At 35.7% G+C, this 26764-nt stretch overlaps 1 long non-coding RNA gene across 3 annotated transcripts; it reads left to right on the top strand.

Moving 5' to 3' along the window:
* The first annotated feature begins 442 nt into the window (after positions 1-442).
* LOC144218347 (uncharacterized) lies at positions 443-26725 on the top strand. 3 transcript variants are annotated; one of them, XR_013331126.1, is made up of 5 exons: positions 443-597; positions 2301-2434; positions 3570-3672; positions 25540-25667; positions 26504-26725. It is a non-coding gene; the product is annotated as an uncharacterized LOC144218347 (long non-coding RNA). The 3 variants fall into 3 exon arrangements; XR_013331127.1 differs by lacking the exons at positions 25540-25667; positions 26504-26725 and adding an exon at positions 20159-20988; XR_013331128.1 differs by lacking the exons at positions 25540-25667; positions 26504-26725 and adding an exon at positions 5151-5297.
* The last annotated feature ends 39 nt before the right edge of the window (positions 26726-26764 follow it).

The following is a 26764-nucleotide window of genomic DNA, read 5'->3' as shown; positions in this document are numbered from 1 at the left end:
ATAAATCTATGCATATGGTATGGATGCACCTGTGTGAGTAGCACTCTACATAGAATATTTCTTGCAAATGTAAGAACTGTATCTGAATATGTTAATAATTATTTTTTCTGAATAACCTTGAACTGACAGAAATATAGAGAATGCCTGATGATAACCTAGTTGAACGTATTCCCTTAAATCTTAGCATGTCAAGTCATTGTGGCTTAATGATCATCAATAAGGCATTTTCTATGAGGCTTTGAGAAAGAGGGTTGCAGAATAAATATCCCGGAAAGACAATAATGTAGCAGCTTAGATAAACTGCTACAGGAATGAAGAAAGCATTCTACAAGGAAGTACTATGAATTGATGGAAATCTTTTGAGTATTGGTGTTCTCCTTAGCAAAAATAAACTCTGGTCTATGTTGCTGAAATGTTAACCCATACATGATTTAAGTTTATGTCTTCAAAGGAGAATAAGAAGGAGAGAGCAACCACAGTAAAAGGCGTCCAAGCCTTCTGGTTAATCTGCCATGTTTGCCAGGCCAACTCCATGTCTGTAATTCAACAGTCCCCTTTGTTGTATCAGTGATGACATGGCATCCACACACCACAGAGGTAAGGTTCACTCCAGATGCATCACTCATTATCTCTGCACCAACTTACGTGGGAAAACATTTCAAGGCTTTGGAAAGAACATAGGAATTCAATTTGAAGAAGTATTTTTAAATTATGTTATTTCAAAATTGAAAGGTCCTTGTCGGCTGCATTAGATATTTGCTTTACAATTTTTTTTCTAATATGTTAATTCAATACAAAGTAGATCCATCTTGCACTGCATCTGAAATTTTCTAAGAAAAACCCTAGAATACATGTAAAACTAGTATTATGGGAAACGTCTCTGGGCTTTTTTCTTTTTTGTGATATTTATAGACATTTTCAAAATGTATACAATATCTCATTTATTGTTTTTTACATTTATTCAGTACTCTTAGCTCTTCATAACCAAATTCAGTTCATCTGTACTTTGAAAATGAGCATTCATCCATCATAAAGTAGTTTATATAACACATATCATATGCATAGGGGATGTAGTAACAAATTAAAGAGACAAAGACCCTGCTTTCATGGCACTTAACATTTTAGTGGCAGTAGGAAAAAATGGAAGCTATACACTAAAAGCTATATAAATACAGTTTAAGTAGCAAATGCTGTGAAGAAAAGAATGTCAGGGATGGAGAAAGACCAGCTGGTCAGGGAAGAGCTCTCTGATTGGTGCCATTTGAGTAGAGCTCTGAATGATGTAATGTGAAGGAAGAATATTCTACGCAGAAGGAATAGCAGTTCAAGAGTACTGAGAGAAGTAGACCACACTGTCTATAGTAGAGCCAATGGGAGGGAGAGTAAGCACAGGTAAGTACAGAGAGTATGTGAGGTAAGTTACATAGATATTATTATGTTTTATTTTAATTTTTTTAATTTTTTAAATGTTTTTTATTTATTTCTAGGAGAGAGAGTGTGAGCAGGGGAGGGTCAGAGAGAGAGGGAGTCACAGACTGAAACAGGCTCCAGGCTCTGAGCTGGCAGTCAGCACACAGCCCGACGCGGGGCTCGAACCCACGAACCGCGAGATCATGACCTAAGCGAAAGTTGGACGCTTAACCGACTAAGCCACCCAGGCGCCCCGATATTATTATGCTTTAAATAAGACTCCTTGGGGCGCCTGGGTGGCTCAGTGGGCTAAGCGTCCGACTTCAGCTCAGGTCATGATCTCATGATTCGTGGGTTCGAGCCGTGTGTCGGGCTCTGTGTTGACAGCCAGCTCAGAGCCTGGAGCCTGTTTTCCAATTCTGTACCTTCCTCTCTCTCTGACCCTCCCCTGCTCACACTGTCTCTATCTCTCTCTCAAAAATAAATAAAACGTTAAAAAATTAAAAAAAAACAACTCCTTAAATGTTTCATATGAGCTCTCATTAGATACAAAAATATTCTCAAAGAAACAAAACTTCATGCTTTTACGTATTTCTTGAGGTGGGGTGCAGTTGACATATAAATAATGGGTGTTTTATTCTCACCATGCTCAAACGATCATTCCCAACATGTAGCATGGTGCACTTATGACATACAGTCTGGTGCACACAGTAGGTATACACCTGACTAAGATTTTGCTGCACGGGAAGGGAGGAATGCCCACATGCCATCTGACAGTTTTGAAGTGAGACATCTCCACAGCAGTTGGAGACACAAAGACACTGGTGTTAGAGAAAAAAGACATATATTTCTAAATAAGTCAGGGATTCTTTAACTTTTATTTTCATCAGAGCTGCAGCCGGTCATTCACTGGAGATTTGAACCCTGCCAAACAGTCCCACCCCATGCTCATTTGGAAAGGCTTGCAAACATACTCCTCTCCACATCCGGGGCTCGGAAGGAAGTATAACCCTGGGAGCTGCCAGTATGTATACACTCGATTCAGTACTTTTATCTGAACATGAGACCAGTCAGGGAAAGAGAAACAGATTTTAACATTTGTTTCTCTAATATAGGGGTGGGGATTACAGTTCTACATTCGCTTCACTGAATTTCATTTAAACCATGTTAAATAGAAGACAGAGAAAACAAAATGTCATGCTATGTATGTTTGGGGACTTTACAAAATATGTATAATTTTTGGAACTGTGTCATAAGTCTACTTATAAAGGACACTTGGAGTATCATCTGAGTGTACTTCATTTCATCATTCTTTACTGATGATTGTGTTATTTGTTAAGATGTTAAAGGAGCATTATGTAGTTTTGTTAAGTTACATAAAACTCCTTGAGATACAGCGTAATAAATGTATCCTAAAATATACTGTGCAAACTGTCCATATTTCTCTATCATTAAAAAGTAAGATGTAATTCATGTTCAGTCCAAGTGATTAAGCAAACTTGACATTGAAAACCACCTTTGCCTTTTTATACCCTGATATTAGTACCCTTCAGAGCCAGAACAACTGTCAAGCTTGGGACTTACTTAAAAACTATGCCACAGCCATGGCAGTGTTGTAGAAAATTTACTTCTGGATAGAAAATGTATTAAACATTAAAATGAGGACAAATTGGGATATTGCATAAATTACATTTTTAACAAATACAGCTTTGTCTGCAATAAAAATTAATGTTTAAAAGACTATACAATCTTTAATTTTGTACTTATTTGCTCCACTTTCTGCTTGTATGCTATTAACCATTTAATAAACCTATTTATAACCTAAATAATTTATCTTACTTCATTTTGCATAGATATAAAATATCTCTGAACACAAGAGAAACCCAAAAAGCCAACTATGGTGAATTAGAAATTACTTCAAGGAAGTGTGAACTCTGAAAAGATGGGAATTATTATACTTCATATTGTTTCCCTAATAAGCTTAAATCATCCTAAAACTTTATCCATTTTATCCTCATAGATTCCTTGAGAAGGTCTGGGAAAAGGCATTATTATCTCTAGTTGAGTAAGAAGGAAATTCAATGTGACATTTACTGGTATTTTATTTTAAATTTACTACTATTATTAGTAGTGGTTGAAATGAATTTGATGTATTTCAGAATGAAAAGCATTACAATCCATGAAGAATATTTCTACACTAGAGATAAAAATAAAACAAGGAGTTAAAATGTAAAAACTCAATGGAAAAGCTACTTGAAAGAGGTGAGCTTATTAATTTTTTTCTTCCCATGTGCTTGGTCTATCTTTTTCTGTCTTTTATTTGAATTCAACCTGCTTTCTTGTCTTTAAGAAAAGACCTTCAGGCTCCCTTCTTATAAAAGGTTTCAGAGAAGTTTTAAGGAGGGATTTGAGAGAGGAGATGATTTTCAATAATGGGCATGAAATAGGAGAGTGTTTTTAGAGTTAAGTATAGTATGGAAAATTTCAATCTCAAAAGTGGGAATATGAAACTATATGCTATATGTTTAAATCATTTCTAACAAGGATAATAATTTAAAATTTTTAATGTGATTTTACTTTTTTTTTTTCCTTGCTTGGTACATGACCTTCACTCTTTTGGCCTAAGGCATCCATCTCTCTCAGTTTGTATGTAAAGAAAATAGGGATAGAGAGGTATATCCAGCTTTTGAAAGTTGAAATAGAATTAAGCAGTAAGACAGGTTATTATCTTGAAAGACAATTTTACAGATTTGTTTATTTCCCACTTTGTCTAACAACCAAGCCTGTATGACCTATGCTCATAGAATTCTCCCAGAGTAGAGGAAGTATCTCTGGCCACCATTAAAGCTTAATGTATGTATGGGAAAAGAAGGGTAAGAAAAGAAAAGCCCACCCTTTTCAATTTTGGAGATTTTCAATTTGGAGTAGAAAAAGGAAATAGGAATGCAATGGAAAATAATTAAGGTTTTCCTTCTCTGGGCTATGTGAAAGTAAGAGTCATGTTTAGGGTAGAAAGGAACCCTTTCTTCCTCCTCTCCTACCCAACCCTGTACTCATCTACCTGTACCCCCCACCCCCCTCCGCCATACACACCTCTACTTCTTATTAGACAGTCTGAAAGGAGGTTCCTTTGAAGACTAGCTTAGACCAGTCAAAAGTCAATTTGGCTGGTCAGTGTGTCCAACCAAAGGAAGACCCTGAGATTTTGCTTTCCCGAGCCACCCTTGTTTCCAGATTTAGCTGTGAGTTTGGCTGTGGAACTTGCCAAAAGTTCCTCATTGGAAAGTGCCTCATTGTCTTGAGAATAATGCACTGAACTATGGGAAAGAAAAGATGGCTTAATTTAAAAGAGTAGTATTAGAAATGAAGATATAATGTCAAAACATATTAAGGGGCTTGAATCAACAGGATTTGATGGTAAGAGAAAAAGGAGTCCTATATCATTTTTAAGATCTTTGGAAGGAGTGGTGGCATGAAAGGTGGAATGAGGGATGCAGAAGGAAGACCACTTTGGAGGTTGACAAATTCACTTTGGAGATTTTAGTTGGAGATGCTTAAGTAACATAAAAATGGCCTATGGGTTTATGGTTCAGGAAATATCTGATCTAGACAGATAGATTTGGGAACCATCATAGCAGAAATGACAATCAAAGTCTATGGTGTGAGCAGGACAAGCAAGTAGAATATGGAGAGCAAAAGAAGTATATCTTGAATAATTCTGGGAAACACCAATATTCAAGGGGAAAAAAGGAGAGACAGATGCCTTTGAAGGAGACAAAGAAGGAAAGGACCAAAGAAGGCAGACAAAAACCAAGAAGAAAAGGGATCACAAATGCCAGGGAAGAGAGACTGAAGAAAGAGATGGTGGTCAACAGGTCAAATTCTGCTGTTAAGTAAGTGTTAAATGTTAAGTAAGATAAGAACGGAGAGTTGGATTTAGCAACTCAGAGATTGTAGGTGACCTTGGTGGCAACAGTTTCAGCCGAGTGTTGGGAGGCAGAAAACAGACTGTGGTGAGTTAAGGAGTTAATTTAAAATGAGAAAAGTGGAACAGTGAAAGTAAATCATTCTCTTATAGGATTTGACAGAAAAGAGAAGAAATTTAGGGAGAGGTTTCAGCAAACATACAGTTTGTAGGGAAAAGGCTATGAGAGAGGGAGAAATTAAAAATACCAGCAATAGAACATAACTGATAGAGTAAAGCTCCTAAGAAGATAGGAAAGGACAGGTTCTAGCATTTCTAGAAAGATTCCCTCTAGGAAAGAGGAGATACACCTCCTCTACTGTGTTGGTTGAGGAACAATTTAGGAATAGGTGCATGTTATTTTTTGGTCATGGTATCGAATAACTAGAGAAACATGACCTCATTGGAAAGGCTTGAGCTGGTGCTCAAATAAACATGAGTCGAGGCACCTGGGTGGCTTAGTCGGTTAAGCGTCCAACTTTCGCTTAGGTCATGATCTCGCTGTTCGTGGGTTCGAGCCTCGCGTCGGGCTCTGTGCTGACTGCCAGCTCATAGCCTGGAGCCTATTTCAGAGTCTGTATCTCCCTCTCTCTCTGACCCTCCCCTGCTCACGCTGTCTCTCTCTCTCTCCTAGAAATAAATAAAAATATAAAAAAAAAAAGAAACATGAGTCAACGACATTATTTGATGAAGAAGAGGCAGTTTCTACTCATCTCAAAACTGAGATGTTAAATAGCCAAGACTCTATGCTAACATGGATCTTGGGCAGGGAACTAAAGAGAACTAAATGTTCCCTTCACAGTAGTTCCCCAAGCACCATTTTACATTCCCACCAAGAACAGATATGTGACTAGTTTTCCATATCATTGCCAGCATTTAGTGATGGAAGTCCCCTTTCTTGTCCTCTCTTCCCCAGAAGTTCCCTTCACTTCTTCCACTTCTAGATGGTGGGCCCATTACCATAGCCTCTGGACAGCCTTATGCTGCAAGAGACTTTCCTCACACGCAACCCTGTCTAAGTCCTGTCCAGCTCAAGTTTGTGTGTGCTACTATCACCACATGATCATATATTTTTCCTTGATCAGCCCCCAAATACCTCAGTCCCCCTGCACTGAGCCCCCCAGATATTTCCTTCCCTCTTGTGCTTTGAAATGTGCAGACCATTCTAAGAGTATGGTCATCTCTTGGAACCCATGGCATGGTATTTCTAGTCAGAATATACCTAAATGCCTAAGACTGACTCTTCGTGGGATAATGAGATTGTGTGAGCTCTGCTGCTTCTCTTTCCAGAATCTCACTGTTATACACTTATACATGTGATACTAGTAAAGTGTGTGTTTAAGCTCACTTTAAAAAATAGAACAAGTTAGTCTTTTAATAAAAGTTGAATATCCTCAACATTAGAAATTTTGATATTTTATAACATCAAGTAATAATAGGTTGAAGCTTTTAAAATACTGACTGTACTGAGGACATACTCCACTTGTCAAAGCTACTTGAAATAATGAAAATGGATTTTGCTAGAACACTGTAGAATCTTGATGAAATGTTTATATTTTATCCTTTACTTGTACTTCCCTTTGTACTTGGTAGATAGTTTTTTCAATATGGAATAGTAGTGCTCTGTGTTTCTGCTCACGCCATGGAGAACGGAATGACAGGAAGAAATTTGTGACCATCATTTGATTGTTTTCCTGATTTTCACTATTGTTTTTAATTTTGAATTAAGGTAATGAAATATGTTGCTTGTTCATTTGCATAAAGCAATACATAAGTTAGTATTCAGGTGCCAAATAGTTTATTCACATAGTGATGCACTTTCTTGTTACATGCATAGCTGCTGTTCCATTAGTACTGATCAAAACACCACGTTTACTGTTTATATCCAGCTGACAAAGAATTAACAAACATAGCATAGATTTTCAGTGAAAAACAGAATAAGGGTTTCTCAACCTTAGCTCCCCCATATATACATACTGTACTTATCAAGAGTGGATCATAACCTTCTGATAATAATCTGCACATTAATGCCTCTTCCAATTGTGAAGTAGTAAGGAAATAAGGGAAAATTTTTGCGGATGGCTCTCATACATTGACAACAAAGTGAGAGGATAATTGTGTCTCGTGTGAGCTCAGTGTGGAGCATGCTATACATGTCGGCCAGTCATTCTCCCTATTCACTACAGTGCTAACTAAATGGATTTATGAACCAAATGCCATGATGACAGCATGTAAATTATTTTTGTCTTAAATAACATGGGCCTCCCCTTGCCAGTGATGTACTAACAATAACATTAGATGAGTACCCAACCTACCCAAATCAGACCAATGTTAAATCTCCATTAAGATATCATTTTCTAGGTAGACTAGCCAGCTAATCACAGAAGATTGATTACAATGAACCCTGCCTATCACAGAGGTTGCAGAGACTAATCTCCATTGACTTTCCTACAAGCAAAATTTTTGCCATCAGCGTCATTTGTGGACATGTGAGATAGCTTTATCTATTGACATGGTGTCCCACTCAACATTGCTTCTGATCAAGGAATGTATTTTTATAACAAAAAATAGTGAGGCAATGGGTTAATATCCATAGGATTGACTGCCTTACCATGTATTCAAGCACCAAGAAGCAGCTGGTTAATAAGATTGGGAAGTATTTTATTGAGGAGCTAACTTCATGAAAAGATAAAAAAAAATTGATAAACCTTTAGCGAAACTAAGAAAAAATACTCAAATAAATAAAATTATACATGAAAGAGAAAACATTTTAACTGATACTACAGAAATAAAGGATCCTAAGGGACTACTGCAGATAATTATATGCCAACAAATTAGAAAACATAGAAGAAATGGATAAACTCCTAGACACATATAACCTGCCAAGACTGAATCATAAAGACATAGACTATCTGAACAAACCAATAACATGTAAGGAGATTGAATCAGCAATCAAAATTTCCCAAGAAATAAAGCCCAAGACCAGATAATTTCGCTGGTGGGTTATACTAAACATTTAAAGAATAATAATACAATTCTTTTCAAACTATCCTGCCCCCTCAAAAATAAGATGAAGAGGAGGGATTATTTATAAACTCATTTTACAAAGTCAGCATTACCCTGATTTTAAAGCCAGATAAGGTCATTACAAGGAAAAAAAAACCACAATAAACTGATACCTTTGTGAATATAAAAGTAAATATTGTCATCAGTACGTTAGCAAACCAAATTCAACAAAATATTAAAAGCATTATGCACCATGATCATGTGGGATTTATCCCTGGATGCAAGGATGGTTCAACATATGTTGAAAACTTCCCTTCTAAGATCACAAGCAAGACAATGGTGCCCACTTTCACCATTCCTATTCGACATAGTACTGGAAGTATTAGAACAATCAAGTAGGAAAAAGAAATAAAAGGTATCCAATTCAGAAAGTAAGAAGTGAACTGATTCCATGTGCAGATAAGATGATTTTATATAGAGAAAATACTAAATTCCCACCCAAATACTGTTAGATCTAATTTTAAAAAATTCAATAAATTCATAGGATACAAAATCAACATAGAAAAATTAATAGAAGTCTAATAATTATGGATTATCTGAGAAAAAATAAAGAAAACAATCTCATTTACAGTAGCATCAAAAACAATACATTTGAAGGTGCCTGGGTAGCTCAGTTGGTTAATCTGACTTCGGCTCAGGTCAGGTCATGATCTCACAGTTCCTGAGTTTGAGCCCTGTGTTGCTCCAGAGCCTGGAGCCTGCTTCAGATTCCATGTCTCCCTCTTTCTCTGCCCCTCCCCTGCTTGTGCTTTCTCTCTCTCTCTCTCTCTCTTTCTCTAAAAATAAATATACATTGAAAAAAAAACAATACATTTGACTCAAGAGGTGAAACAGCTCTACACTGAAAATTGTTCTGACATTGGCGAAAAAAAAACTGAAGAAGACACAAATAAGTAGAAATGTATCCTGTGTCACAAGTTGGAAAAACTAATATGTTAATATGTATATACTACCTAAGGTCATCTTATAGATGTTAAACAATCCCTATTAAGATTCCAATGTCATTATTTAGAAAAATAGAAAAAAATTTCTAAGGTTCAAACAGAACCCTAAAAAACTCTGAATAACCAAAGCAATCCTGTGAAGGAAGAACAAAGCTAGAGGTATCACAATTCCAATTTCAAGCTATTTTACAAAGCTATAGTAATCTAACTAGTATGGTACTGCATAAAAGCAGAAACACAGACCAATGGAACAGAATCAAGAGCCCAGAAATAAAACCCTTAACATATAAGGCCAACTAATACTTGACATGGAAGCCAGCAATACTTAATGGGGAAAGGTTAGTCTCTTTAAAAAATGGTTTTGAGGAAACTGAACAATCATATGCAAAAGAATGCAGTCGGACCCTTACATTGCATCATACACAAAATTCAACTCAAAATAGATCAAAGGCTTAAATGTAAGACCTGGACTATAAAACTATTGAAAGAAAATATAAAGTATGTCTTTATGAAAGACCACAAAGATTTAACTGAGCAAAAGACTTAACGAGGTGACAATGTTGCTTTTCCAAAAGAATCCCAAAGTGGCTGATTTTTGAGAAAGAGGAGATAAACATTCAAAGGGAGAGATAGATGAATACCCCGTATATGATTTTCCCAAGGGAAAGAGTCATACAGCTGTGTTTTTGAAATGCATATGTGAGTGTGGTGGGTTGGGAGTGGGGTGACAGCTCTCAAAGGTGGCTCATGAGACAGGATAGCTGGCTGGCCATGGATGGACTGATACTTAACAACCACAAGGAGAACCATTTGGAAAGAGGTAGACTTAAAAGAGCATTGTAAGAAGCTTTCCATATAATTCACTGCAGACCTTTACCTCTCTAAATTAGCCAGAATTCAGTCACAAAAATCACACTAGTTTTTTAAATCAGATAACTTACTATAAGAAATTGGTTAATCAATTAAGGTTAAGTTGTTGGAGGTTAAATATTAGTTAGGTATTAGAGGACCGGCAGCTTCAAATGGGAACTCGAAGCAACACAGATCTAGCAGGCTTAGAAACAGCCGCTAGCCCTAAGTTTGTCCATTCTTAACAAAGGGAGATGGATGAGATTTTTAGAACCTAGAAGCCTACAAGAGGTGTCTCAGGGATCCAACCAGAGCTGAGACCCAGACTTCTGAGGGATGGACACTATTCAGCTTGTGCTCACATTTTAGAATCCATGAGGTTGATTCTAAGAATGGCAGAAGAATCCTAAAAGTGGAACATATTGTTTCTAGAATCAGAGGGAAGAGCCATTGGTGAATGACAGACACAGGAATAGCAAGCAAATAGAAAGGAGCAAGTTCTTTCTTCCCTCTCCTGTCTTTTAGCTTCTCCCTGGTACCCAACAATTGGCCAAGCATAACAGGGAGCCATATGGCAAAGGAGAAATGTAATTTGCAGAGTATCAGCCCAGCATCACAAAGCCAACTAGAGAAGATGAGGTAGAACTGAGAGAAAACTGCTTAGCCACTAACCCACCCCCATCAAAGGACCTGTGGTAATGACATATTGTTTTGCAAAAGCTTTCTAGATTCAGATTTGTAATTCCAAGATGTGTGAATGATCAGAAAGTTCTCAGGATAACCTAGCTATTAGAGTTTTAAGCACAGATGAACACCTCTGTATGCTGTAGCTTTAACTGACTAAGGAATAAAAAATTCCTGAGTACAGTATATTTTAGACGATATGATAATTCGCCATCATTCTCTCTCAGTGGTATTGTATAATCCTTACCTGGAGGAGGACCATTCAGTCAGATGCAGTGCTGGTTTCTCTTCCTAAGAGCAGCTTTCTCCTTTTGACAAAGTTTGTGCTTCCCTATCAGACAACTGGATAAAGTGCAAGGGCACATACGTATGGTGATTAGGGTTGACCCTTTCCCCCATAAGTCCTCCCAGAGTGTGCATCTGAATCCTTATGAAAGCTACATATTGACCCAGAGATTTTGTTCTATATCAGGGGTTGCCAAGGTGAAGGACAAAAACCCCTCTGGTGGTTCATGTGAATATATTCGTTAGTGCCAAGATCCAGCTTTAACCTCACTTGCGGGATGCTGACCGGAGCCTCAGCATTCACAGACAGTCCAGTCCGCTGTCTCCCAAACCTGGATGTGCCTCATTTGACTGTCCCCTCCTATCTGCCCCCTCTTCCCTGTATGTTTTAGGGTCCCTGGCTTACCTCGCTGCAGCCCTTCCATGATCTTTTCTTATCCCTCAATTGTTACTTCAGCTGTCTGGCCTTGACTTCCTTTCTTTAATACTCTGTGTTTCAACTTGGGTTCCAACTGCTTCTTTGTGCTCAGCCCTTTCTTTCCCAAACAACTGCACAGCCTGAACCTTAGTGCACAGGGTCCCATTTCATCAACCCACCCCCCACCCCCTACCATGTATGTTCACACAGCTTCTACCTCCTCCGCATTTCCAGAATCCCTTTGTCAGTATTTGTGGTGGATGGTCTCTGTGAGTCTACAGATACCGCAGCTTCATTATCTCCCTGTTGATCTCAGATTCCCTGGCCTCCAATTTCCTCTCTTCTTTCTTCTCTTTTATGCAATGTTCCCTTCCCAACTTGTCTCTTCCAGATGTTGAATGGATAATTAGAAGGGCCAGCTGCACCTCCCTCTCTCTTTTTTTTTTTTGACCTTTCTATATACTTTATTTATCTATCTATCTATCTATTTATTTATTTATTTTACAAATAGTTTATTGTCAAGTTGGTTTCCATGTAACACCCAGTGCTCATGCACCTCCCTCTCTTAACGTCTTCTTCCTTTCTGGTATTCTAGGCCCTGGAATCTTGACGGCCAGCCCCAGACCACCTCTCTAGGTTCCACTTTGACAACTGAAATCTTCCTCCCTCAGCTCTAAGAGCCACTCTTCCATCTGGAGTTGTGGCCCTTCCTACTTTCACATCTACATTTTTATTTTTTAACTTATTTTAACTTAAATTTATTTAAGAATACAAATCATCCTACTTAAAGAATATCATTAAATAAACTAGAAGTGTAGGTATACACACAGGGTTTAAGTTTGGAAAATATTCTCCTGAAGGTTTTCAGAAGATTAGAAGGATGAGTCCTTGGGTTCTTGCTGCCCTGGACTTCTCTAATAAGAAACATGCTGTTTTCAAGATTCTAAATAAGATTGCACTTGAGAAAGTAATCCCTCAGGGGAAAAGATGATCTAGAGGGCTTTGATAAAGTTGTTGATGCTATTTGGTAGTAGTTGCAATTTGTCTGAACTCACTTTCAGGGCAAAAGGGAGACTGAGGCGCTGGCCAGGGCTACAGCCTTGTAGGTATGTAGGGGATATAGGTGATACAGCGATGAGGCAAAAGAGTCAGGAGCCAAGAGTTACTGCACATCCTACACAGCTGTAGTGGAGACAGGGATCCAAAACAGTTGGCAGAGAGAAACACATACACTGGGCAGAAGTGCCAGAACTCCAGAGAACACAGATCACAACACGAAGGCTAAGGATGGTGAGAATTGGTACTACCTGGTGCTCCGCAGCACTAAAGGGTCATCACAGTTACTTTCCTTGGGCTGCTGCAGTCCCAGCCTTCCCTCTATTGGGAAGAAGCTGTTAGGAGTTTGGAGGCCACACGGTTACAACCACCAACAATAGCAATTTTGGTAACAGCCAAAAGAAACAAAGCATGTAGGGAAAACCCATTGAATATAAGAAGGCTTTGTCACTCATTCATGGTTTACTGAATAAAACAGCTCTTCATTTGTTAAAGTTTCCAAGGTGCTTTCCAGAAGTGGAGAAACTGGTGAGGCAAATGGTATAATAGTAGTTTCTAGTGTTGTGATCCACGCACTATTGGTTATGAAGTGATTCTTCTCTAACCTTCTGAGAAACAGCTGAAATGTCCAGTCACTAACAGTATCAGAAAGCAAGTACCAAGGAATTCAGCAAAGCTCTCAAGTGAAAACTATTGTAAAATGTTGCTTCTGTTCTCTTTTTCCTCCTCCTCCCCCCATCTTCACCCAAAGTGAGAACTTTGGCATCTTTTGACTTCTTTCCTCTCTCTGCCTTCACCTTCACATCAATATTTTATTTCAGAAAATTTAATGCTCACGTCTGTACGTTTTTATCAAAAATTATATCAAAAAATTTATCAAAAATTCCCTTTCAGTATAGAGTATAATCCATGTTGACCATTCCCAGACATTTAATTAACTATGTTATTTATAGCTATTTGTTGATCACCGCTCTTTCTTCCCATCTTTTATTATGCAGTTTTGGTTCTGGTGTTTTGCTTGTTTGTTTGTTTGTTTTGGTTAGTTTGTTAATATTTCATCATTATTTTCGCTGGAAAGCTCACCTAAAAATGTATTCGAAACTCTGAACTTTCTTTTACTCTCACTGCTAAGTAATATCATGGGTGGGTTCAGTCATTCTTTCAAGTACTAGTAGACATTATTCCACTGTCTTTTAGCTTCAAATTTTGCAGATGAAAAGTGTGATGCTTTTCATTTATGGATTACTTGTTTGTGAGATTTTTCTCTTTTTTTGGATTTCAAAGTGCTTCCAGGACATATATGCATCTTTTTTCATGTAGTATGCCCATAACAATCAGTAAGCCCCTCTTGCATTTTCTCTTTTTTTTAAAAAAATATATTTATTAACTTTTGAGAGAGACAGAGACAGAGCATGAGTGGGGGAGATGCAAAGAGAGGGGGAGACACAGAAGCTGAAGCAGGCTCCAGGCTCTGAGCTGTCAGCACAGAGCCTGACATAGGACTTGAACCCATGAACTGCGAGATCATGACCTGAGCCGAAGTCAGAGGCTTGACAGACTGAGCCGCCCAGGTGCCCCTTTGCCTTTTTTCTTCTGACACTAATCTTTTGATGTTCCAGGTCATTAATTTGGTTATCAACAGTGATCATCCTTTACTCCAATTTAATTTTAATAATAGCCATCCTAACAAGTATGAGGTAATCCCACAGTAATTTTGATTTGCATTGCACTGATGATTGATGGTTTTGGGCACTTCCTCAAGTACCTATTGGCCATTTGTATGTCTACTTTGCATAAATTTCTATTCAGGTCTTTTGCTCACATTTTAAATGGCGGAATAGCAAATATGAGGGGTGTTTTTGTTTGTTGGTTTGGGTTTTTTTTTTTTTTTTTGCTATTGAGTTAGAGGAGTTTCTTTATATATTTTGGATATTAGCTTCTTATTAGATAGGTGGTTTGCAAATATTTTCTCCCAAACCACCGATTGTCTTTTCATTTGATTGATGGTTCCTTTGCCTGTGGGGAAACATTTTGGTTTAATACAGTCCCACTTGTTTATTTTTGCTTTTCTTGCTTTTGGTGTCAGATTCATAAAATCATTGCCAACACCAATACCAAGGAACTTTTCTACCATGCTTTCTTCTAGAAGTTTTATAGTTTCAGATCTTACATTTAAGTTTCTAATCCATTTGAGTTTTTCCAACACGTGAAGGCGATCTTTTCCTTATTTTGTATTCTTGGTGCCTTCATTGAAGATTAGTCGACAGCATATGCAGAGGTTTATTTCCAGTCTCGCAATTCGGTTCCATTGGTCTATGTATCTGTTCTTATGCCAGGACCACACTTTTTTGATTGCTAAAGCTTTGTGATATATTTTGTAGTAAGGAGGTATAAGGTCTCCAGCTTTGTTCTTGTTCAAGATTTCTTCAGCTAAGTTCAGGATTTTGATATCAGAATATCTTTATGTACTTTATAAATTCCTAAATGAAAGTCAAGCTATCTCTATTGTCCAAGTGTCCATGTCCATTTGAGGCAGTAAATTAAAGTACTTAATAGACAGAACTAGAGTTTGGCCATGTGGCTTTAAATCTTGACTTCAGCACTAAGTAACTATGTGAACTTGAGAAGTTATCAGCCTTCACTTGAATTAGTGTCTTTATCTTTCAACAGGAGATAAGAATGATACCTTTCTCTTAATGCTGCTGTAAAGATGACCTATGAATGGCCTAAAATGCTTGGCATATAGTAAGGGCTATATGAATTTTACTGTAATGTGTCCTTATACTCACTTTTAGGCTTTCATACATCAATATACCTCTTGTCCAAGGGAAAGAATCCCAGGGTTATTTAAATACACACACCTGAACAGAGACTACCTTGACTGAGTTAAGATTCTATGTCCCAAAATGACAAATTCGGGTAAGCTCTCTGCTGAAAGAATTTGGAACTACTTAGATTTATTTCTGTTTGTGTTATATGTTACAATATTTAAAAAATTATATAAACATATTAAAATAGTCAATTTTCCCTCTGCCCCCCTCCCCCCCTAAAAAATAGAAAGGAAGAGTTACTTCCCATCAATAACTTTGGCTTTTAGAAAACCTGTACCTTTGGGGGTTTTTTTGGTTTTTTGTTTTACATTTATTTATTGTTGAGAGAGTGCAAGCAGGGAAGAGGCAGAGAAAGAGGGAGGCACAGAATCTGAAGCAGGGTCAAGGCTCTGAGCTGTCAGCACAGAGCCTGACGCGGGGCTCCAACGCACAAACTGAGATCATGACCTGAGCCAAAGTCGGATGCTTAAGCGCCTGATCCACCCAGGCACCGCAGGGAAAACCTATACTTTTAAATGAAATACTGTAGTGGTAGGCTTATCACTTATAAGAGAAATATTGAAACCTACTGCGGACAAATTTTAAAAGGCTTTTACTTATTTGCCTAAATGCTCAGCATACATCCATTTCTTCTGTGAGAAACCAAGGTTAGGTTGCAGTAGACACTACTACTGGAAAAAATATTCTCTATGGAATTACATTCTCATTGGCAAAATTCAACAAAGGCTAAATGGCCTTTTATTGGGAAAGCCTTCTGGAACTCTGCACGCTTAAGAAATTTTTGTTATGTATTTGTTGAGTACTTAATTGGGAATACAATTATTGTTTTGTACTTTCTGATTCACATCAAATTGCAAAGATAGGAAGATATCTTCTGGTTTAGTGAATTTAAGCATAATTTTTAAAGAAATGGCCATAACTGGTATATGAATGTTTACAATAGTACACATTTCTCAAACTTGTCTCTATTTGTAACGGCAAACTTATCAAACGGAACCTGACTTGGTACCCGTATATGTTTAACAAGCAAAAGGAATGAATTTGGATTGAAGGTGGAGTGGAGGATATAATTTGTAGTAGTTCCTTTTTGCTTGGGCTCATCTTTGCTCAGTTTCCCAACTCTCTGACCACTGGTTTTTGAACAAAACTAGGCAGACAACTGTGTGCTTTGCTGAACAAAGGTCTTAATGACAGAGAGCCCTGGATTAAAACAGTGGATTACAGGGCCCTCCCGGGAGGGCCGCATCACTCTATGAAAACAGACCACTCTCTAAAACTTAGTTTTCCTACATGTGAACTGAAAAGGGCGTCCACAGAATTGGGAAACAGGACATAAATACAGTTTTAAACTGTGTTAGGTTTCCAAATAATATGTTTGGTTGTTTTCTTCAACTTCCAGACATTTAAAGCATTTAAAGTTATTAATATATTTGTCTTATGTGCAGCAACTTTTTAGATACCACAAAAATGGCATCTAACTATAGAATCTGGAGATTTATGTTATATTATTATCAACAGCATTTTATAATTTTTATGGAACCATTTGATCCGCTGAATCTTTGAGTATCTCTGTAGTATATTTCCTTCAACCATCTCTATACCCAGAATGTCCTCTCATTATTAAACATTAACTTTATTTTCCTTCAGGTTTTTAAAAATATTGTTTTATCTGTTACATTGAACTCTGTACTTGAAATTTATCAAATATAGTATGAAGTAAGAATCAACAACGTGTATTTTCTAAATGTTCCCAATAGCATTTAAAAAAATAATCCATCCATTTGCCATTGACTTGTGAAGGTTCCTTTATCATTTTTAAGCTCCCATAAATCTTTATCCCATTTCTTTTAGTTTTTATGTCTCAGTTTTCCCTAATTTCTTTTTTTATTGTAAAGCAACAAGGTACTTGTGGAAATTTTGGGGAAAATACACAGAAAAACACAAAGAAGAAAATGAAAATTCCCCATAAACATTAAAATTTTGGCGAAATGTCTGCTAGTCATATGTATATTTTTACAAAGGATACTGTTATGTTTACAAAGGAACAGCCCCAAATCAGGCTCAAGTAAACAAAGATGCTTTCTGAAAAGGATGAATGTTCCATAGCATGAAACATAGATGTAAATTTAGGTACAAGAGTCTAGAGGGAGAAGCAGGGGCAGTACATAAGAGCAGAGAAAAGAGCCTGTAAATCTGTAAATATGAGGGAACAGGAGAAAGCAAATTAAAAACGCCCGTGGCCATGTACTCTAAAAATGCTGGGAGAACAGAAATGTCTAGTAAAACATTTTTAAATTGTCCACTGAGCTGTTTTCCCTGTAAGATCTTCAGTAAAATCTATACTTTTCACTAACGTTGTTGTTTGACAAGATTCTTTAGGCAGTGGTCTTCATATTTTTGGTTTATGTGCTTTAGAATACTATTTGAAAGATCGTGAGAGCATTTTTAGGTTCACATCAGACTTTTTTTATCATGTGTACGTAGCTTAAAAACATTTAATTTCTGACAAGTAGCAAGTATTGACATTTTAAAATAGAACTATGATTTATTATACCTCATAAAGCCTAAGTATAATAGCAGCTTGATACCTACTATCATCCACTAAAAAAAAGTCATGAGGATCTTCTTTAGCAATGACGGTGGTAGTAGGAAAAGAATCCAAAATATTTCTCAACTTATTTTCAGACAGACCTGTGTTATGAGAGAATACACATTAAAGGAAGTGAAGACCTGGAAGTGAATTTTCTTAAAGATATCAATGCCCTTGGGGCACCTAGGTGGCTCGGTTGGTTAAGCATCCAACTCTTGATTTTGGTTCAGGTTATGATCTCATGGTTTCTGAGTTAGAGACCTGCACTGGGATTCTCTCTCACCCTCCATCTCTGCCCCCTCCCCCTGCTCCTCTCTCTCTCTCTCTGTTTCCCTCTTGTAGCAAGAAACTTAAAAAACTGTGTCCTCTTGTAGCAAGAAACAAGACAACAAAGAAGACAACCGACAGAAGAGAGAATAAATCCTTCTTTTCTTTCTCCTCTCCTCCCTTTCCTTTTTTTCTCCCTGCTAAAATGAGCACACACTGTACATACAATTTTGAATCTTAGAATTTCAACATAGCGTTATTTTAGGTTAAGTTTCTTCGGGTATGTTCTAATCATATTATTCTATCATTACTGTATACTATTATTTATTTATTTTTCAATCTTGAAACATTAATCTAGATGTCTGCCAGGGATTTGGGTGGAGTCTGTTCAGATTTTGGAGTATATAATTATCAAGTCTTCTACAGATCTGAATTCTGTTATGCGCCACTTCAAGTTATTAAGTTTGTGGTTTCTTACCATCTCACTTAGGGTTCATAGTGGAGCTTCCCCAGTCCAGAAAACCAACCACAAAGTTGGAGTTCTTGCCCATTGCAGTGGCACTCTTTCTAGAATAAATATTTTTCAAATTTTCACCTTTTGATATTTTCTGGTGCCTTCAACTGGTAGTTTTTTAGTATTTTTGCCCATGTTTATAATTGTTTATTTCTGTAAGAATCCCCTGACTTTTTCTTGCCACTATTATGGAAATTTTGCCCATGTCAGTGTTATTTGATTATTTAAAAAGGGTTTGCTAATTTAATAAAGTGAAATTTACTGCTTTTTAAATATTGTAATTCAGATTACTGGTACAAGTGAGCATTTTCTGTGTGTTTTTTGGCTATTTATATTTCATCACTTGTAAATTACCAGCTCATTTCTTTTAACTATTTTAAAATTCTGTAGTCTTATTTTTTCCTTATTGATCTAGGTTCTTACTCAGGGCAGCTGGGTGGCTCAATTAGTTAGCCATTTGACTTTTGATATCGGCCTATGTCATGATCTCACGGTTCGTGAGTCCCAGCCCTGTTTCAGGCCATTCTTGGGATTCTCTCCCTCTGTTTGCCCCTCCTCTGCTCTGTCTCGCTCTGTCTCTTACTAAATTAATAAACTTAATAAAAGGAAGAGCTCTTATTCAAGTATTATCACTATGCCAAATTGTTTGAAAATATACTTTTCTGTTAGTAATTTACCTTTAAGTTTCTTTATGATATGATTAACATATAAATTGATTTTTAAAGGAGTAACACCTTTACAAATTTGAATCTTCTTATCTAGGGACTCAGTTTATCTTTTCATTTATTTGAATTGGTGTTTGTCTATCCTGCTAATAGAGTGAATTTTAGCATGGGTCTCATTCTTTACATTTGTAATGTTTCCATTATTGATATTGCTAGATATCTTCATAATGTATCCTTTCATTACTTCTAGCTGTTGTGATTTCATAGAAAAATTATCAGTGCCCCATCAATTTTTTTATTATTTTAGCGAAGTTATTTTTATTACCTCACTTAATTCCCAAACAATACTATTTCCAAAGTAGTATTATTATTCCCATCTTATATTAAATATTATAGTCATGTATGCATTATAAAACACAAAGATTATAATATAATAAATATCCACATAGATGCCATCCACCTAAGAAATGGCCCTCAGTTAGTTACTCATTTGAATTTACTATATATCATTCCCATGCAGTTTATGTGTATCTATGACATGGCATAGGGCTATAAAGATATATATAATATTACTTTTTCAACTTTAAAAAAAATTAATGTTTGTTTATTTTTTAGAGAGAGAAAGAGGCAGAGGGCAAGCAGGGGAGAGGCAGAGAGAGAGGGAGATAATGAATCCTGAGGAGGCTCCTAGCTGTCAGCACAGAGCCAGATGCGGAGCTCAAACCCACAAACTGTGAGAGCCAAGCCAAAGTCAGATGCTTAACCTACTGAGCGCCTTGTTTTTCAACCTTTAAATGCATACATAAATGGTACCATGCTATGTATATCCATCTATCCATCTGTCCGTTTAATTGTGTGTTCTCAAACTTTTCCAAGGTAAAACATGTATCTCTGTTTCATTCATTTATACTGCTTTATAATATGCCTTTGTATAAACATACTGCATTTTATTTACAGTCTCATATTTATGAGCTTGTCGTTTATTACAAATCTCTTATTGCAAATATTTATGTACATTTTTGTATTTGTCTCTTTGTGCATAAGTGCTAAGGTTTTTCTATGTCCTAGTAGAATTTCTAAGATTTAAAATATACACACCTTCAACTTTCCTAGATATTGAAAATTACTGTCTAATAGTGACTAACTTATACTCCTGCTAATAGTGTGTGAGTTTCCATTTCCCTACATGTTTTCCAATGCTGGGTATTATCAGAATTTAATTTTTGCCAAGCTTATGAGAGTGAATGGATATCACATCTTTAAAATTTGTATCTTCCTGATTCTTGGTGATGTTGTGCATATTTTTCAATTTTTATTGTGCATTTTTTCATCTGTTAATTGCCTTCCATATGCATTTCCACCTAGCATACTAGAGTCTTTGTCTTTCCCTTATTGATTCCTAATAGCTTGTTAAATTGTCAGAATAATTCTTTTACAATTTTAGGGACTGAAAAGATTTTTTTTGAAGTTCAACCCTTTTAAATTAAAAAAATTGAAATTTATTATTTTTTCTTTGAAATTTGTGCCTTTGCTTTCTAATTTAAGAAATTTTTAACCACAAAGTTATACAGATATCAACTATTATTATTTTAATGAATTCAAGTTTTGATTTTTGTAGATAATTAGTTCTTCATCTTTCTGGAATTTATGTTAGACAAGTGAGGAAATATTTTTATGTGCAGATAATTAACTTTCTTATCACCGTTTATTAAAGAATTTACTGATTCTTTATCACATGTCATATGTGAAATACCCATATATATATATGGCTCTGCTTGTCTTTATCTTATATTTAATTAATATTTTTCTATTTTGTGCAAAGAGCATACTAAATTAATTATATGGTATATGTAAGTTTTTAAATTGTCAATGAAGTACAGTTTGCTTTTTCCTTTTCCAAAACTGTCCCTGCTTGTCATGGCTTTTTGTTCTTTCTTATAAATTTGTAGACTCAGCTGATCGATGTCCATAAAAGGTACCCAGTTATGATTTTTAGTGTAATTTTATGTGCCAATTCATTTATGAATAGCTAATGCATTTTTAGATTGCGTTTTTCCATTTTTGGCAATACTACTTAGTACCTTTCAATACATTTTTATATTTTTCCATACATATTTATCTTCTTACTTAAAGCCACTCTTAGGTACCTCTATTGCATTCATTCATTTTACAAACGTATATTCAGTATTATGTTGCAAACATTTGGGAACATTAAAAAAGGAATGATCCTTGTCCTAAGTACACAGGCAATAATAATAACAAAGTGGGTAAATAAATGATAGGAATTCTGTTCCAATGAGTTTGAGTAAGTTTCTAACCACCTGTCCCTCCCAAAGCCAATGACTACAAACTCTGTTCAACAACTGAACTGAACTACTTAAAGGCTTTGAAGAGAGAAGAAAAGCATATATATTATGATGGAGACTCAAAACAAGAAAAACGGACAGGGTGCGTTTCTTGTTGTCATATCCTTTAGCTTGAGACCAAACTGATACAGGAGGCCAGTGGCTCCATATAAGGCAGGTAAAACACTGAAATCATATAGTCATTCTAGCTTCATGAACCAGGACACAGAGTTTAGGGCAACCACAATTGGTGGACAATATTGTAAAGGGAAAAGCAAAAGAGAAAACTCAAAGTTTGACCAGTGCTGCCCAAATCTCTGGCTGATCTCTGTCTTATATAAGAACAGAACAGATTGCAAGCAGCCTACCATGGGGAGAAAAGTAACTGCATCGAGACTGATATTTCTGATAAAGTCTATGTTTGTACTTTTACTAAGTAAATTGCCTACTAAAACAGAAATATAAATATTGTTCAGAAGACTATAACAGAATCTGTGGCCTCCAAAAAATATCATTTACAGTGTCCACACTATAGCTTAAAGTCACTCAACATATGAAGAATCCATTTTTTCAGAAGAAAATACAGCCAATGGGGTTCTGCCCTGAAATGGTTCAGATGTTTAAATTAGTAAACAACATCTTTGTAAAGCAACTATTACAACTACTTTTAGTAAGGTAAAGGAAAATATGCTTGTAGTACAAAAAATAAAATATTTCAATAGAGAAAATCTTTCAAATCTATAAAGAAATCAAAGAAGACCCTTTAGATGAAATATTCAGCTACTGAAAAATATTTACTAGATGGTTATTACTAGATAATGGAGATAATAGAGGAATGAATCTTTGAACTTGAAGGTATATTAATAGAAGTCATCTAATCTAATAAACAAAGAAAAATATTGAAAAGAATTGAAAAAGGTATCTGTGGGACAATATGAAAAGTTTGAATATATGTGCAATTGGAGTCCAATAATGCAGGGAGAAATAGAATAGAGCAGGTAAAATATTTGAATAAACAATGACTCAGATCTCCCCAAATTTTATGAAAGCAATACATTGATAGACTCAGGAAGCTCAGTGAACTTAAAGCAGTACCAAAATTAACAGAATCATTCTGAAAATTAACAATAAAGAGAAAATCCTGAAAGTAGCAAGAGAACGCATTACACAGAGGGGAACAACAATGTGAATTATTTTTGACTTCTCATTGAAAAATATGAAGATCAGAAGGCATTGGGAACAATATCATAATTTTTTTAATATGAAAACATGATCAATCTAGAATTCTATATCCAGTGGGTACAATTTTGTTTAGAATGAAGAAGAAAAAAAGAATGTTTGCAAATAACACTACAAAAATTTGTCACTAGCCCTTTGCTAAAGGAATTTGCTCAGTACGAAGGAAAACGATACCCAATGAATGCTTGTATTCTCAGGATAGAATGAAGAGAATAAAAAATGTTAAGTATCTGGACACATACAAAAACCATTATTTTCAGTTTAGTTTTTTTTTTAAGTATATAGTACTGATTAAAGCAAAAATTATAGCACTTTCTCTTGGGGGTTATAATATATGTTAATGTAATATGTGTGATAATTATACATAAGGGATTTGGAGATTAATGAACCTGTATGTTTCTAGTATGTATGCCTATATATATTTTATATGAGCAAGCACAATATCAATTCCAAATAGACTGTGAATAGATAAGTATGCATACTTTAATCCTAGAGTAGACTTAAAAATATGTGAAGAGGCATAACTAAAAAGCCAATGGATGAATTAAAATAAAAAATCTTAAAGATATACTAAGTGATAAGTCAGTCACAGGAGTACAAAGAGAAACAGTGGAGACAGAGAGAAGACAAATAATAAAATGGTAGACCCAATCCAACCACATCAATAAGTGTATTACATGTTAATGACATAAACTTTCCATAAAAAGTAGAAATTTTCAGAATAGAGAAGAAGTATGTTCCAACAAGATGTTTTCTATGAGAGACATCTTTTGAATATAAAGACACAGACAGATTGAAAGTAAATGGGTGGAAAAAAGGTATACCATGAAAATAGTAAACACAAAAAGTCTAGAGTGGATAAATTTATTAACAAATAAATGATGTACTATGTTAAAAGATAAGCAGTACTGTGTAAATTTTTTAGAAGTTGAACAAAGGGGATCAGGAGTTTGTAGAGATTATAATTTCAAATGGATTGATTAAGGTAGAGGTGACATTTAATTCAGTACAGAAGCTTTTGTGTAGTCAAGAATAAGAAACAATCAAGCTCCTTCTCACACTCTAGTTGGAATGCTGTTGATGGTGAGGAAATGAGTGACCTCCAGGTAGTTCCTCAGTCACTGTATAATTCATTCTATTCTTTTTATCATTTGCTCTGGTCCTTGTATTATGCTGTCTCCCTTCCCTGGCTGTTCCAAAAGGCACAGAGAAGAAAGTGAACCCATTATCCCAAGTCACAGCAAAGAGGGACCTAGAATTACTCCCCCAGCAAGACTGTAATCAATAATGAAGAATAATTCACTGAAATGATTACCAATTTGGATGGGGTACATGGAATGTATGCTTTTGCATTAAAAATACAGTCAAATGTTACTGGAAATTTTCTTCCAGTTTGAATTCAATTTGAAAGAGAATTTTTGAATGTATACTATATGGCATGTACCTTGCTAGATGCTGTGGATAAGAATATGAATAAGAAAAGAATTGTCCTCAAGGGCAGCCATTCAAATAAGTAACTTTAATATTTTTTACAAGATGTTATTGTGAAGGTTTGTTTAAAGTGAATAAGGACAAAAATAGAATACCTAGAAAGGTAAAAGTAAACTACCAATTAGATAGGCCATGACAGATACATAGGTACATGATAAGAAGACAAAGAAGGAAAATTGGATTGAGGGCAATTGTTGGGAAATATGAAAGGAGGTTTTTGAACATGAATTGCATGTTTGGTGGAAGAAAGCAACCCAAATAGCTAGTAACACAAGGTTTGTAGTGAAAGACAGAACTGGACAGTTAGAGTGAAGACAAAAATGAAGAATGTTGAAATGCTAAGAAATTTGGTATTATAGAGAAACATAATGCTTTAAAGTAGGAGAGTGCAATGATCAGATCTATGATTTAAATTATATCTCTGGAAACTATCTTAAGGATGAATGGGTCAAAGTGCAGATGCTGAAGAAAGAGAAACTAATAAAGAGGCTTTTGGCTTGGTCTAAATAAAAGGCAAATCCTGAATTAATGGATGGGGTAGAATGTGTATTTGAGAAATGTTTCTTAGCTTTAATTAACAAGAAAATTACGAAATAAGGGTGATACAAAATACTTTATTTATTAATCAGATATACAAATCTGAATTTCCCATTTTGAGCATTCAGTGGTACAGTGTTGCTTTTGGGTAAAGTAAGAAAGATGAAAAAAAAGACCAGATTCAATCTGAAAAAGAGAGAGATAGTAGGAATGATGAGCTCCCATTTTAGATATATTAAATTTAATATGATCATAGGATAAAGAGACACAAAGAGTAGGTAACTATTCTGGCACTTTAGAGAGAACCCAGACCAGGAATTTTAATTTTAGAGTCCTTTCTAAAGAATATTATTTGAAATTACCAACTTCGATGTGACTTTCTAGGAGAAACATAAAAAATGGAAGGAGAACGGACCAAAGTGGTAATACCAACATTCGAGGCAAATGAATAAACATCAGCAAAACAAAGAATAATTAAATCAGTAAGAGGAAAACCATGAAAAAAGTTAAAGGTACATGAGAATATATTTTTAAATAAAGGATGAAAATAATTGAAACTCTAGAAATAGCAACAAGTACAAATGGGAATTTAATAGGGGAATAATAAATTGACAGGGTTACAAGCAAAACTCTATTCCAAAATACATTGTTGCGACTACCACTTAGCCATTTGAAAAAAAATTGAATTCAGGGGTGTCTGAGTGGCTCAGTCGGTTGAGCGTCTGACTCTTGATCTTGACTCAAGTCATGATCTCATAATTCATGAGATCCAGTTGCATGTTGGGCTCTAAGCTGATAGTGCAGCCTGCTTAGGATTCTCTTTCTCTGCCCCTCCCCCACTCATGCTCACTCTCTCTCACCCTCTCTTTTTTTCTCTCTTTCTTTAAATAAATAAATACTTAAAAAATTGTGATTCCATTGGACATTTTATAGAAAAATTAAGCCCAGATGGATCAAAGATTTAAATTTCTAAAATTTGAGGAAATAAAATTATTTACATGAATAAATGGTAGATGTTTTTATAACAAGGAAGAGAGAAGAGAGAAGAGAGAAGACCTTCATATAAAAACACAAAGAAAAACCAAAATTATAAAAATAGGCAAAATCAAAAGGAAAAAGGCAACTGAGAAAAATGTAGTACATGTGGGGATAAAAAGCTTTCCTCTCATTGCATATAAAGAATTTCATATATCAGTTTTAAAAAATAATGGGAAATATGATAGAAGAAAACTGAACACATCTTGTCTAGAACCATTGCAAAATAAGGAGAGTAGTGAGAGTTAACTACTTGCCAAATGCTAGATTGGTAACCAGGTCTAACTTTAGCACAATTTTTAGCTCCTTCTAGAGAATGCTATGGGGGAATAAGGAAAAAGACACCAGACGAGAGGCCATGACGGAGTAGAATTGATGACTTTCTTTAGCTGTATTGTCTTTTTGATATCTGTATCTGCAGAATTGAGGGAAAGAAAAGGACAACCAGCCTGGCTGCTCCCTCTGTATGAGAATTTAGAGAAGAACTCATGGAAACTGGAAAAACTGATGCTCAGAGATACATCAGATAAACATAAGTGTGAAATATAAAACTCTTCTGGCTACACTATGAAAT

This window comes from Crocuta crocuta, unplaced genomic scaffold (genome assembly GCF_008692635.1).
Source record: "Crocuta crocuta isolate KB4526 unplaced genomic scaffold, BGI_CrCroc_1.0 scaffold39, whole genome shotgun sequence".
In the NCBI taxonomy this organism is placed as follows: Eukaryota; Metazoa; Chordata; class Mammalia; order Carnivora; family Hyaenidae; genus Crocuta; species Crocuta crocuta.
Note: the sequence above shows the minus strand (reverse complement) of the source record. Positions and strands in the feature narration are given on the sequence as shown.